Genomic DNA, 13,269 nt, shown 5'->3' on the forward strand with positions numbered 1-13,269 from the left:
ATTATTTATATACAAAGTTCGGTGTTTCAATAATCTAAAATAAGTTCAAAGTAAATTTCAAAAATTTAATACCAAGGCTGTAAAATAAAAACATATATTTTTATAGTGGAACATTTAAAAATGTATACTTCTAAATTTGACTAAACTAAAACTATAAAGTTTAAGCTTAACCACAGTGGCAACTCAGACATTAATTAGAAAGCTTATTAAGTTAAGCCTTATTTTATTTTTCACTAATGTAAAAAACTCTAACAAGCAAAAGTGAAAAAATAATCTGCTATTAATTTTTGTTTAAACAGTTAGTATATCATACCTGTTTAGTTACTTCTTCAAAGATATTAACTTTTAAGGTATGTTTTTATTTACCTATACAATCTTAAAAAAGTTCTTGATAAAACTTTATTTTTTTATACTAAATTACAATGTATTTTTTTTACTTAAGCTTGTATCTTTTTAAAACTTAAAACTTACCAATATTTAAAATTCATAAAATTCATAAAATTCACTAACTTTTGCTTCAAACTATATTGTTTTTGTGTCATATGTAAATGTTACATTATGGCGTTTAGAAACAAGTAATAAAAATTATTTTCAAGCTAAAGGTCCTTTCATGTACTTTTAAACAAATTATAATAACCTTTTCAAAAATACTTTTCAGTTAGTTTTAACATTAAAAGATTTAAATGAACTAAAACTATTTTGCTTTTAAATTTATTATCTTGCTTTATAAAACATTACGATAAACAAATAGCAACTAATAGAACAGAAACAGATAGCTTTTCAATCAAATAAAAGAAATTCAAAATATTGTATTTGAAAAGCTGAAAAACTTTATAGTTTTTTTGAAAGGAAATATAATCTAAATAAATTTACTTAATGTTTGTTTATACTTTTTTGGTTAAACTTTAAAACTAAATACAGTTAACAATTACATGCTTTTAATGATGTTGTTACACAATTCTTTGAAACAAAATATTTAAAAGTTAATGCATATGAATGTTTTAAGTATATATAAAAGGTAAAAAAAAAAAAATAATTTTTAGACGATGAATACCAATTTTTTAAACAAGTCTTACTAATTTGAACAAAAAGTAGTTTTGTTGTTTTTAGATAAGCTATTAGAAAAAAGACACAAGAAAAATATTTTGTAGTCGTCGTAAGTTTATGGAATAAGATAGAGATATCGATACTTAATAAAATGGTCAAAGGACCTCTTGTAAATAAAAACCTTTCGGTTATCGAGCTACACAAAAACTGTTTACTTTATTTTTTGAGCTAAAATGTAAATAAAAAACATCTTAACAATAAAAACTTCTATTTTTCTTAAACCTAAGATTTAAGAAAAGAAAACTTGTACAAACGGAAAAACAAAGATAAAAAACACCTAAATCAGAATGAGTTAGCATGAAAAATAACGGTGTAATAAATTTTTGCCTACAATAAAAAGCTTTTTTTTTAAGTTTTAAAAATTGTTACAGTCTTAAGGTTGCGCTTAAAAACCGAAATTAGTTTTTTACTTATTTTAAAACAATAAACTTTTTTCACTTCTAAAAAAACTTATGAGTAATGATCTAAATATATTAAGATAAACAGAAAAATAAACGAAGTTTGTTTACTATGATCAATTTTTTTCAAGATAAATTAAATTTAGTAAATGCAAAATTCAACTACTATTATTTAAACTTTACATTTTAAAAGAAATTTTAGTTAAGACCTTAAGTAGACTATAGTTTTAATTAATCTCAAACACTTAGTTACCTACAAAAAAAAACGACAATTAAATTTAAGTATATTTATCATGTTTTAAGAAAAATAACAACTATTAGTCATTTCTAAAAAATACACAATAAATACTTTAATAATAAAGCAAATATCGCAAACTGCGGCTCACGGGTCAAGTTAGATTACGATGCATAAACTTTTTGACCGCGTTGCGTTTTCTAGATTATTTTCTCTAGAAAGTTCACCGGATCGACCATTGCAGATTCCTGATCGATCATTGCAGATTCCTGATCGATCATTGCAGATTCCTGATCGATCATCGAATGCTCGCGAATTTCTTCGTGGATTTGTTTCAGCTCCTTGGCTGGTTTTTTTTTTCTAAAATTATCACCAATTTGTTAGGAAAAAATCAACAGAAGCCATTTTACAGAACGCGTTGCATGAACATTTATACATTTTTCATACCATTGACTTCACAATCATTAATTCTAAATGTACTTAATCAATTTAAAAGAAACGTCTTAATAGTAAACCATAACTATACTAACTTATAAATCCACACTGACAAAAGAACTATAACGAAGAGTGCAACTCCCGCTATTAGTAAGATCACTGGTAACTTTTCTGAGGAAAAATTGACAAATTCTAAAATTTGTATACGACAGTAAAAGCACAACGTATATAAATATAATTAGATTTTGCTGTAGACCAAGGTCATCCATACTCATTTTATAATTATTCACACTTACTTACTTTTAACTTTAATTTTTTTGATTCTAAAACAATTTAGTTACGTTTTCGAGTTGTAATAAATGTATTTTTTTTAAATTACAAAAAATAAACAAAATTATTAACAATAAAAAGAATACTTGATATGTAGTTTGAAATTTTTTAAAACGAAATTGTTTGTGAAGATAAATAAAAACACACTTAAATGTACTCATTTAGCTTCTATACTACACTTTTAACCTTTAAAATTAAAATACCTTTTATTCTATTCTACTTTATTAAGAACTTTTTAGCTTATTTTAAGCACTGACGAGCTCTTTGAGCAAAACTTATTTTAAAAAATGTAAATTGCATTTTCCATGGAGCAGTTTATGAAGTTTTACTTTTCACAATCAAACCAACAAGATTTAGGCACATACCTGTCGTGGTGTCGTCGTTATGAACTTTTGCTTCTGTTGTGTTTTGGAATTGAGCTTGATCTGTTACTGGGCTGCTTGTGACTTGCACTGTGTGTTCGTAGAAAAGTCCTGCATTGATGCATTCTTTGAGGTCGGTCAATCTCGCGTCATTCTTCTTCAGTAAAACGCTAATTTTGGAAAAAACTTCAGGGGAGCATACATCATCCGGGTCTGAAAAGTTTAGTTTGCAACCCAGTTGCTTCGATTAAAAATCTATTTTAAGTTTCAATACTTTAAAAAAAAAAGATGATTTAGAGCTGTGTCAGCAGTTTGAAACGCAAACTTTACGCAGTAAAAACTTTTGAGGTTAATAAAAAATATTTATACCTTTTAATATTTTTTGTAATAACCAAATGTGTTTTAACTTACACATACGAATTTTTTTTGTAGCATTCTCAATGGACAAAGTACTACAAGTTAGTTCCAGTTTTTATTTAGCATAAAAATTGAGTTTAAGTATAAAAGTTTAGAACTAATTAACATTAAACATTCTTAATTTGAAGAACTAAAGGTTTTAAGCCAGCTTAAATTAAAATTTGTATTAGTTATATTTAGACTGTTTATCTTTATAAACATCAAAACCTTAGTATTTACTTTTTAAGTGTTATTACTACAATTAATTTTAATGGTACAAATATAAAACAAGTTAGTTCTGCTAATTAAGCTTTATAGTTAACTATTTGGTTTTTACATTAAATCTAAAAACATCAGTACTAATATAATTTTCTGTAAATGCAGTCACTTTAAGAGTAATAAGCTGATAATGAACAAAAGTTGTAATTTACTGTGTACATCAGTAGAATATTTTAAATTTAATTAACCAATTAAATAGCATAAACTCATGGCACATATATAATGAACGCACTTAAAACCTATTCAAATAAAATAATAAAATTATTTCGTACTACTTCAATTATTTATTTAAAGCTATAAAACTTTTTGTATCTAAGTTTATGTAAATCTAGGCGTAGAAATTTATTTTTGTCTGTAATTCTAAAAGTTAACAGTATTACTTATAATTTAACTGCAAACATTGAGAACACATTTAATATTGACTAGTTTTTATCGTTGAAATCGATAGCTTTGTATAATAACTTACTGGTTTAAGTGTTAAGAAGTCAAAGTAGCAAAAAGTTTAAACAACACGCAATTTAAATTTTAAATAAAAAATAAATTTAAAAGTAGTTATTAGATAAAAAAAGTTTACTATGATTTTGTTAGCAGAATCAACTTTTACATGAAAACAAAACTGTATAGGTATTTATACATTAGTATGAATTAATATTAACCTTCCAATCTTTCTACGGTATCTGGTTCCAAAAATTCGTAAAAGACATTACGCCTCCCACCTATAAGAATCTGGTAATTTATACAGATGCCATTACGTTCGTCTTTTACTTTTTCTGTTTGACAGTCGTCTAAAACATCAATTTTATTTTCTAGTTTAACGTGAAAAAGAAATTGAATCCGTGTAAAAAAACATATCTTATTAAAACAATGTTTACAATTTATAAGTAAATTTAGCTTAGTATACTTCTAAATTACATACTTGTTATAAAACAAAAAGGCTAAACTTAAAAAATGTGTCATAAATTAAAAACAATAATGAACTCGTTAGAAAAGTTTGCAATGTTATTAGACTATCTACAGTTTTATAAACTATAAGTTTTTATACTGCAAAAACTAATTAAATGTTGTAAATTAAGCAATCTGTCGCGTGACTTAAAACCACTTAAACACTTCAAAACATTCTCAAAATAAGTTCAACACTTAACTTCAAAACATTATCAAATTTCTAATGAAACATTTTAAATGTTAAGATATTTCAAAATAAAGGTTTTTTTAAAGCATTTTTTTTTAAAGTAAAAACTTATTTAAAACTTTGTTACGACTTTAACATTAATTAATATACTAGTTTATCACTGTTTTAAATTACTACAAAGAAATTATTTACAATAGACTCAAATTAAAACTGTACATAGAAAAAGGTAAATCATTCTTAATATATAACAGTTTGAAAGTCAAAGTTTAAACTTGCCGTCAAATTTTACAATTTTGACTTAAATAAAAGTTCAACATGAAAAATAAATTGTTGGTTAGCTTGAATGAAAAAATTTTTCACTTGCACTTAAAACATGCACAAAACATTTTGATGACTTATCCAAAAGTTTTTACCATAATGTTGTTTAAGTCTTATGAAAATAAGACATAAAGGTTTTATTGTAAAATAAAACTGATAATGAACTTTAATTTTTAATAACAGTTATAAAGTGATGGTAAGCTTATTAAAAATACATAATAAATCTTGAACATGCAAATTTACGTATTTTATACAACAATTAACTCATCAGGGTTTTCATCGAAGGGACGCACCAATCTGGAAAAAGTTCCAGATCGGTGCCTGGGGGACAAGCAACCCACAATTCACGGTCCAAGGCATCCTGAGTTCCTTGTTTTAAATGATGCATCCTGATTTCCTTATCTTTCTTTGACGTCTCATCAACAAATCCGCCTTGATGAACCGTCTATAAAAAGTTATAATTTGGTTGAGATAAAAAGTTCAGTTTGTTGTTTATATTAAAATAAAATTGTCACGACTTATTTTGAGAGTCGTTTATTTGTTCATACAAGCTTTTTATATTTTAACTAGTCATTTTTTATACTGGTATTTTAAAAAGTAATCAAAGTGTTTAATTGTTTGTATAAAAAAGTGAATTTAATGTAAAAAGTATTAGAAAAAAAAAGTTCGAAAAATAAATAAACCAAGGTAGTTAGAATTAAAGATGATCCATAAAACCATATTTAGTAAAAAATAGCTTACTTTAATTGGAGCGGCTAATGACTGTTTCGACGCAAGAAAAATCAACCACAATATGAATACTATAGTATTCATAATTTTATAAATAAACCTAAAAAAGTAAAATTTTACAATATAAATAAGAACAGCTGTATATAACTTTAAGTTTAAAACTTATTCTAAAAAAAAATCATGTTTTTCTTAGTGGAAATATGATATTAATGTTTAAAACTTTATTGAACGTTATTTAACAAACTATACATTTTTTCAATGAAATAAGATACGTGCTTACAAAACTTCTGATTTAGAAAAGCAGTAATTTTACATTGTTTACTTTTTACGGCAAGGCTGAAAATAAACTTAAGAAAAATTCTTAAAACCTTAAGCTTTGTTTTTAATGAAAGCTGTTAAAACTATGTAGTTTTTTAACACTTTGTTATTAATGCATGCTTTAAAAAACTATGATTATACTTAAAAATAAAAACTCCACATAAAACCTGCAAAAAAAACAAAAATTATAAATAAAATTAAAAGCTTTTCGCAAAACAATAAGTAAACAAAAACTTAAAAAAAAGCTGATATAAAAACGACATTCTTAAATACAAAAAAAGTTTAATATGTTTTATTAGAATTTTAAATTAAATTTTGCAGTAAAATTAATTATGTTAAGTTACTCAAAGTACTTCAAGTAAGCAGATAATTATGTTCTAAAAATGCAATAAATTTTTTTTATACATTTTAGCGTTAATTTTAAGTTTAATTATGTTTTTCAAATACTTTTAAAAACTTATTACATACTTAAAAAAGATTGTATAAATTCAGTTTTCTGTAAGATCTTATTTAAATATTTAATCAAAGCTGTATATAAAGTTTAGTATAAATAGATTTTAAAAGCAAGTTTTTTTAAGTACATATATATGTAAAACAAATAAGAAAACGTTTAAAATAATAAAGTAAACATAAAAAAAAAGCTGAAAGTCTAAAAAACCATTAAAGCAATAAAAACAAAATAATTTTACCTTCTGTAGTTAACTAATAGGAAAAGTAAAACACTCTCGCTTTCTAACTATTTAGTACAAGTTCTAAAGTTTAGTTTGATTTTTAAAAACACGTTAACAGGTATTATTTATTTTGTAAAAACAAAACTTAACTTAACGCAAACTTGAATAAACTCTGAACCATGTTATTGAGTATTTATTATACACTATATTATTTTTTACTTGTAATTCACTTTATTTAATTACATTCCATTCTCATGTTTCTTTAGCATTTTACTAATATCAAAACTATTAAATAAGTTATTTGAAGTTCAATAGTTTTTGTTTATTAAAAAAGCTACTTAGTTAATGTTTTTACGAGTTTCCTATGTTTTGTACACCTTTACAAACTTTACAGGGGTTTTATGAAAACGACAAAACAAAAAAAAAACAACTAATTTAACTTTATACAATTAGTTCCGACTAATTGTTTCAATATAACACAAAGGTTCTCACAAAAATGTTTGTAATTGAAAAGCTTTTAATTGGTTTTAAAAACTATATTTGTTTTAATGAGAACTAAAATAAAAACAAAGTTTTACTAATTAAGAAAACTTTTCAGTTGTTTTTTTTTTTAGCGTATTTGTTTTATTTTTTTCTATAAAGTTAATAATTTAGTGTGATATTTAAAAAGAACAAAGGAAGTGAAAAAAACTTGATTAGAGTTCAATGATACTTAGTCTAAAGAATTGCTTAAAAAGTGTAGCCAGAAAAAAATATTTTTAATAACTTTAATTCTTAAAGTTTAAACTGTTCGAATAAAATAAAATCAAAGGTTAATCTTAGTTGATAAGGTTTTTATGTATTGTTAGTTTTAACGGATAAGCATTTAAAAATTACAATAAAGGTAGTTCAAAAAACACTAAATTTTAAAGTTTTATTGTAAGATTAAATAGAATAGCATAAAGATAAAAAAATAAACTGTAAAACTCATTCATATAACTGAACAATTTCCTTTTGCAAAAAAAAAAAATACAAACTTCTGACAGAAAAACACAATACTAAAGCTGTGTTCTGAAATAGTACAAATATTATAAGATAATTTTAAAACAGTCAAATCTAGGTTTTTTTTTAAACATAGTTACTGAACGATAAATTAAATTAGTAGAAAAAACATAAAAAAAACTTTTATAAAACTTATTAAACACCAAGAATCTATCTAAGTTTTAACCAGTTTCTTTTTAAAATAGTTTTAAGTTTATTACCATCATTTTATCAAACGAAAACCAAAAACCGTCATATTTTTAGAAGGTTTGAAAGTGAATTAAACAAGCAGCAAATTAAAACTTTTTCATTTAAAGCTGTGTACAAAATTTGTAAAAAAATCTAATGAGTTATTTATTGCGTGTATTAAAATTCCGTTATAAAAACGTTAAATTCAAGACTATAGATTGTTACAAATATTTAATATCCTATATCTCAGTTTAGACTTTTAAATTCGTATAAGTATACAATTATGCCATAAAAACACAATTCTTAACATTTTAGTTTTAGTTTTTAGTTTAATCATGTTTTATGAATACTTTTAAAAACTGATTCTAAAGTTATAAAAGGTTGCAAAAATTCAATTTTCTGTAAGATCTTGTTTAAAAAATTAATCAATGCTGTATATAAAGATTAGTAAAAATATATTTTTAAAGCAAGTTCCTCTAAGTAACATAAAGATGTAAAACAATCAAGAAAATTTTTACAAAAATAGCGTAAACATAAAAAAAGCTGCAGATCTAAAAAAACATTAAAGCAATATAAACAAAATAATTTTACTTTCACCAAAATAAAACTATAAACATAGAAATTTATATTAACAACTGTTTGTTTAATTTAAGTTATAATTCTAAACTAGCTTTGCTGGATAATTATCAACTAGCCAAAGAAAACTATAAAAATCTTTAAATATAAAAAGTTTTTGAAATTTTTTAATAAAATTGTAAAATACAACTGTTTTGCTACAGTACTGTATTTTAAATATAAGCTACCATAAAAAAAACAAAGTTGAAAGTTATTATTTTGAACTAAAAATAATTTATTCAAAACAAATTTAAAACTGTTTTTTTAGTGCTAGAAAATCATTTCAGAAATAAAGAATGCATAATGAAAAAAAAGTAAACAAAAAATAAAGCACAAAAACAAAACACTAATGAAAGAAAATTGCTAAAACAGTAATTAAGCTTAAATTGAAACTGCAAACTGAAAATATCAAAGACATCTGTTAAACTTATAGTATAAAACTTGTGACCATTTAGATTATTGAAAGTTCAGTTAAGGATAAAATTGAAATAAAACATCTGGAGCAGAATGCTTTGATAATAATTTGTAAATACACAAAACAACAGTTAATTATATTCATATACCAGTATGTACATAAAATATTATCAGTATTCAAATCGGAAGTTTAACTTCGATATTTTTTACGTCATTGTCTTTAAACGCGTTAAAAATAGTAAAAATTTAATCTTTTTTTATAAAATAATATTTTTGCTAAACGAATATTTATTATAAATTTATAAAGTACAACAAAAATAAGCACAAAAACCACAGTTTTATTACCTCTTTAACAACTTTCACTACCGACGTCTAAATTAACGATGTTTAATTAATTTAACTAAACTAAACCTCAGTTAATCATTGTGAATTATTTTTGTTTCGCATTATATCTATTAACACTAATAGCTTTGTTCTGTTCGTGTTTCAAGATAACAAAAGTTGCCTAAATCTCAAAATATCTCAAACATAACATTGAAAAAATAAAACAATTAAAAAACATAAAATATTTTGGTAAATTTGAAAACGGGTGAGGGTACTACCATTAGATGGCGCAAAAGATTTCGAAATATCAATTTTATGTTGCTATGGCACTGTAGTTTAATCAAACTAATAGAAAAAAGTAAAACACATTCGCTTTCCTAACTTTTTAGTAAAAGTTGTAAAATTTAGTTTGATTTTTAAAAACACGTTAACATGTATAATTTATTTGGGAAAAACAAAATTAACTTAACGCGAACTTGAATAAACTCTAAACAATGTTATTAAATATTTATTATACATCATATTATTTTCAATGTGTTATTTACTTTATTTAAATGAATTCCATTTACATGTTTCTTTAACAGTTACTAATATCAAAACTGTTAAATAAGTTATTTGAAGTTCAATAATTTTTATTTATTAAAAGAAGCTATTTAATTAATGTGTTAATGTTTTTACCGGTTTTTTATTTTTTTTACACCCTTATAAACTTTACAAGAGTTTTTTTAAAAGCACGAAACAAAAAAACAAATAATTAAATGTTATAAAATTAGTTCCGACTAATTGTTTTAATTAAACTTAAATGTTCTCACAAAAATATTTGTAAATAAAAAACTTTTAATTGACCTTAAAAGTTTTAATTTTTACTGAGAAAAAATACAAAAATTTGCTACTTCAGAAATCTTTACAATAATTTTTTAGAAAGCTAATAATTTAGTGTAATATTTAAAAAGTTCAACGGAAGTTAGAAAATTTTAATTAGATATTAATGATACTTAGTCTAAAGAGTTGCTTGAAAAAGTGCAAAGAACAAAAAAATATGTTTGTTATAATTTAAAATTTTTAAAGTTTAAACTATTCGAATAAAATATAAGCAAAGGTCTTAGTTGATAAGTTTTTTAAGTATTATTAGTTTTAACGGATAAGCATTTACAAATTATAATTAAGATACTTTGAAAAACACTAGATTTTAAAGGTTTGATGTTATTTAAAAAAGAATAGCACAAAAGATAAATAAAAAAAAACTATTAAAATACCTAGTTAACTTATTAATTAAGTAATTAAAACGTTTTTATTTAAAAAGTGTTCAAAGTTTGTAAAACAATCTAATGAATAAGCTATTGCGTATATTAAAATTAAGTTAAAAAAGTTACGTTCAGCACTATAATTAGGTACAAATGTTAACAGATTCTAAATAAAAAATTCTAAACTCTAATAGAAATTCTTCAGTGATATTTTTTAAAGTTTTAAATTTATATTGTAACTATTAGCTTTTTGAGATAAAGTACTTGCAAAATCGTTAAAACATAACAAAGTACACGCAAAAACTAAGATGAAACACCATTTTTTCTCTCATCGAACTCTTGTCTAAAACGTTAATAGCATGAACTGATTTTAATTTTTAGAAAAATATTATTACACCTATAGTCTTTAGTCACTTTATTATAGACCAGTTTAATGTTAACTAAATTTAATGTTTTTACCAGTTTCCTATATTTTGTACGCCCTTATAAATTTTACAAGAGTTTTTAAAAAACGACTAATAAAAAAAAAAAACAATTAATTTAACTTTATACAATTAGTTCCGACTAATTGTTTCAATTTAACACAAATGTTCTCACAAAAATGTTTGTAATTGAAAAGTTTTTAATTGGCTTTTGAACGCTTTAATTTTTTACTGAGAATTAAAAAAACAACGTTTTACTATTTAGAAAACTTTTCAATTGTTCTTTTCAGCTTATTTGTTTTATTTTTTCTAGAAAGTTAATAATCTAGTGTGATATTTAACAAGTACAAAGGAAGTTAAAAAAAATTCAAAAGAGTATATGAAACTTATTCGAAAGAGTTGCTGAAAAAAGTGTAAAGAACAAAGAGAAAATCGTTATAAACTTTAATTTTTAAAGTTTAAATTGTTTTAATAAAATAAAAGCAAGGATCATAATTCAAAAGTTTTTAATGTACTATTAGTTTTAATGGTTAAGCATTTATAAATTAAAAAAAGATATCTTAGAAAAGAATCAATTTCAAAGATTTAAAGTTAAATATAAAATTAGCTTAAATAATAAAACAAATAAACAATTAAACTATTTTATATAGCTGAATACTAACTACTTTCTTGTGAAATAGTTTTAAGTTTATAACCAACATTTTCTCAAAATAAAAACCAAAAACTGTCATACTCTTGGAAGGTTTAAAAGTGAAGTAAAGAAGCAACTAATTGAAATGTTTTTGTTATAAACTGTGTTCAAAGTTTGTAAAATAATCTAATAAGTTAACAATTGCGTAAATTTAGTTTAAAAAAGTTAAGTTCAGCACTATATATTGTTACAAATATTGACAGATTCTAAATTTAAAATTCTAAATTCTTATAGAAACTCTTCAGTGATTTTATTTAAAGTTTTAAATTTATATTGTAACTATTAGCTGTTTGAGATAAAGTATTTGCAAAATCGTTAACACATAACAAAGTACACGCAAAAACTAAGATGAAACACTAAAATTTATTTTCGCATTGAACTCTTGTCTAAAACGTTAAAAGCATGAAATGTTTTTAAGTTGTTTTTTAGAAAAGTATTATCACACCTATAGTCTATAGTCACTTCATTATAGACCACGATCGACAGGTATTTTGTTTTTTGGGGCAACGTTTTGAAAATAAAAGTATTTGTGGGTTGCAGTTTTATTTTCAGCGAGTTTTTTGTTTGTACTCTTCATTTCAAACCCTACAACATTCTATTGTAAGCTTCAAAATATTTTTTTGCGGGCCACATCCCATTTATAATATAAACGTGATTACGGGCCAGACATTCATGGGCCACAGTTTGCGTTGGTAAAAACTTAATACATGTATGTAAACAAAACATTAAAAAAAAAGTTTTCAATGTTTGCATATGTCTTTTAACTGCTATAAAATTTTTACAATCAATGGTATATTTAAACTTTAAGCTAGTAAAATTTATTCATACAGTTATTGATACATCTTTTTATCGAGGAATCACTTTGGCTTTTGTATTTTAAACAGTTTGTAAATCAGGGTTTGTTAAAGGTTTTAAAACTTATGGTTTTAATTTTAATAAAAACTTATACAAATACAAACTGATTTGAAACAATACTAAAAAGCTAGTTTGTGCTACGTTTTTTAAAATAGAGCTTTATTATGTTTCTAAATTTTCTCAGAGCAATGCTAAAAGTTATAGTTCTTGGAAAGGTTAAGAAAAAATGGTAGACAAATAAACAATTAAAGGTACTTGTTAGACAAATTAATTGTTTATGCAAGGTTATTAAAAAGATAATTTAAACCGGATGCTACTAGTAATTGACAAAAATGATTTTAAAGTTGTACATTAAATTAAAAAAATTGTTGCTAATTTCATGAGAATTAACATATAACTTTCATATTAAAATTTTATAAGAACCTCAATTTTATTTATACATACTTTAACTTTTTTTTTATAATTATTAGAATAAGTAACGCTATAGCTGTTAATAAATTATTTCAATAAAAATTTTATGTAAACGTAAAACATAAAAAAGTTAAATAAAATATACAATTAGTACTATTTAAATCTACAATTAGAAAAATATAGAAGAAAAAAGTACTTGTATAGTATAAAACAAAGAAATTATTTACGACACTTAAGTTAGCTATGACATTTTTATCAGTAGTTGTACATAACTACAAAACTTTAACCAATGTAGATAAATGCCTTATTATAACTTGATTACCACTTGATAACAAAAAGGTTATTTTTTATATTATAGAAAGTTCAGTTAAGGCTAA

The sequence above is a fragment of the Thalia democratica genome, chromosome 6 (assembly GCF_965202585.1).
Source record: "Thalia democratica chromosome 6, ktThaDemo2.hap1.1, whole genome shotgun sequence".
NCBI lineage: Eukaryota > Metazoa > Chordata > Thaliacea > Salpida > Salpidae > Thalia > Thalia democratica.